The sequence below is a fragment of the Mytilus edulis genome, chromosome 9 (assembly GCF_963676685.1).
Source record: "Mytilus edulis chromosome 9, xbMytEdul2.2, whole genome shotgun sequence".
NCBI classification, from domain to species: domain Eukaryota; kingdom Metazoa; phylum Mollusca; class Bivalvia; order Mytilida; family Mytilidae; genus Mytilus; species Mytilus edulis.
Genome location: NC_092352.1, coordinates 72650215 through 72653428, shown reverse-complemented (window position 1 = coordinate 72653428; position 3214 = coordinate 72650215). Strand labels below are relative to the sequence as shown.

General features: G+C 30.9%; 1 long non-coding RNA gene across 1 annotated transcript; it reads right to left on the bottom strand.

Moving 5' to 3' along the window:
- Window positions 1-1351: 1351 nt before the first annotated feature.
- LOC139488954 (uncharacterized) lies at window positions 1352-2997 on the bottom strand. The gene is made up of 2 exons (XR_011656121.1): window positions 2674-2997; window positions 1352-1769 (listed from the first exon to the last, which is right to left on the bottom strand). It is a non-coding gene; the product is annotated as an uncharacterized lncRNA (long non-coding RNA).
- Between the last annotated feature and the right edge of the window lie 217 nt (window positions 2998-3214).

Below are 3214 nucleotides of genomic sequence, written 5' to 3'. Positions count from 1 at the left end.
ATCATCATAAACATATATAGGCATAAAAGAAACGTTAGCAAGTGTGTTATAAATTATCAATGCAAGCAAAATTTTTTAATTGTACTAATAACATTACATCTTTAAATGCACTTTTGTTTCTTATCAGAGCACTTTCATCAATTTGTGCATGAATTTGATAGGGCAATTTTATAGTGTCAGCTCTCTGTCATACATGTCATACATGTATAACGGCCTCTCAAGTAGTCAGTCATGGAATTATTTCTGGTTATGTATTATTCACGTATAATACAGAAATTAACTTGAAAAGAGCGACTTGTCATATATCAAAGAAGACTATCTTTTTCTGATTGTACATTGGTACACTTTCATATGAGGTACGCAACAGCAGTTTACATCACGTATTAAAACAAAAGTAATACTTTTCTGTTTGTAACTTTCATGCTTGGTAGGTCTAAACTGTAGTGTATATAGATATTTATCAATAAATGTCTTTGTAAACATAACTAAAATGTTTCTTGTCTAACAGAAGATACTTTTTGTACAATTTTGCCTTGTATTGACTTTATAGCGCACAGTTACTAGTATGCATGTACAACACTGACTTTTGTCTATCAAGGAAAGATTGAATAATTGCTTACCGGTACTTCAACATCATTTGAACTTTGGTGAACTGAGCTGTCTCATTGATTGACAATCATACCACATCTCTTTACTCTTATGTCTTAACTTCAAATTTGGTATAAAAACTATTTTTACAATAAATGTCTTTGTTAAGACGTACATGATAACTATAAAATGGTTATTGTCTAACAGAAGATACTTTTTGTACAATTTTGCCTTGTACATGTATTGATTTTATAGCTCATAATTACGAATATACTGTATAATACATGTAAAACAATTTTTGTCTATCAAGATAAGAAATAACAATAGATTGAATAATTGCTTACATCAAGACAACATCATTTGTTTCTTTGGTGAACTGAGCGGTCTCATTCCATTGGCAATCATACCACATCCCGCATCTCTTAACTCTTATGTCTTAACTTCAATTTTGGTATAAAAACAATTTTTTGTGCATGTATTATGTATGGGCTGTTGGTTTCATGTGATAATATTTATCGACCTGCTATGCTGCATGGGTTTTGTTGATGGTGATTGACATACATTCATTGATTCAATCATTGTACATGTAGACTCCTAGTTTTTAAAATCTTCATTTGATATTGAATGGATAGTTGTCTCATTTCAATCATATCCCATGTCTCCTTGCTTATTTTACTACACATACATGTACATTGTCAATATACACTCAACACCAAGCAGATTTGAAGTATTAAATGAATCTGGCATGTAATGGAATTTAAAAGAAGATGTTCAATGATTTATTTTTATATTAAAATATAGAAATAATCCAATTTAACCCGGGTATCACATGATCATCTATCAAGTCACTATCAAAGTTCCATACACACAAAGCGTAGCTTTCAAGTTTAGGTAGAAGAGATTAAAAGTTAATGATCCAATGAAACATTGTTGGTATATCCTCCATAAATGATATTCAGAGGAACGTTCTGGTCAAAAGTGGCATTCAGTTGTACACTAATATTTCTATTTCTATTTGAAGGCATGCCATATACATCATGTATATATGTTAGTCCACATGATTAGTGCATGAATGGCCAACTGCTGTTTGCACACAATTGCTTAGACTTTTTTGGGGACTTGAATCCTTGTTCCTAGACTTTTCTTCTTAACATTCACCAGTTTGAGCATTTTGGAAAATACTGAAAAAAAGGTGTAATATAGTTACATGTGGCAATAATAATACAATATCATATGGCTTATACAATTCCAATATCAAATATATCCTTAACAATAGCAATACTACCTCAATATCTCTGCTCGAACAATTACATTTGCAAAATTTATGTTAGATTTCTATGGGTTTATGCAAATTCAGGAATAATTTATATTTGTAGCAATGTTTCTATTGTTTTAAAATAAAATATTTTGCAATATTGTAGGATCAAAAGATGTCGCAAACAAACAAAAAAAAAATAACAATAAAAGGAATAAATTTTAGATATTTTGGATAACAGAATATCCTTTATATATTATATATATATAAAACTCTAACTGGACTTGACTGAAGTATAGTTTAGAGCAGTTCGGTCTAGAAAAGATAAAGCTCAGGTACATTTGTAATGCACAGGTTTAAAAAAATTATGACGTCTTCCTATTTTAATTATTTGCTTTGACGCCGTTGCAGGAAAAAATCTTGCAAGGCTATTTTGATTTTTGTTTTGACACCGTTGCAGGAAAACATCTTTCATTGTTGGATTTGAAGTTTTTGCAGGAAAACATTATTTAGCCTAGCAAAATGCCATAATTAACAGGCATAATAATTAATTGGACTTAAATTTGTAATGCATTTGATATGTGGTATAAACAGATAGAGAAGAAGGGAGTCCATAATAATAACATGCATAATAAAAGGGGGGCAGTGATTTATAATGAAGACCAAAACAGCACTACCCATACATCATTAAAGGCATTAAAGTAGATGAACTGTGTTGATGTATCATTAGTTTGATGTCAGTAAAAATGTACATTCATTTGTACATAATTTACGTTCACAAATTTACCATGATGCTGGTAAACACTAGGCTGAACATTTGAAAATATTACCATCCATGCATTGTCCCTTTCCACATCGGCAAAGGCAAATCTATGGAGTTTTCTATGGAACATGGCTAGTTAAAATTGATGTAAAACTATTTCAAAACACATGGTTTAACGATTTCATTTCGGTATAAACAGGAAGGAAGTATCAGATTATTATGACAACTGGATCCCCTCCCAATTTAGGCCTAGTAAATTGCGATTCATCTGAGAACCACATTGATGTTTAAAGACAGAAAAGTATCACAATTCCCTTATTTAGCGGTTTGAGCTTTCTTCAATACACTTTATCACCAATGTTATACGTTTGTAAACATATTTGAACATTAATCTAGGCCAATTGAAGAACTTTATTCATTTTTCCCAAGCCACCCCCATTTCCGCTCCAGAACGCCATTTTTGTTGTAATCAACTCAAAGAAACGTAAAAAAATAGGAAAACTAATGCATCAATCACTACGAAATTTACTCAATACACGAAGAAATCATATATCTATCAGGAAATATAAATTTTATCACTCATCTCCGTTTTTTGAGGAAGGAGTATA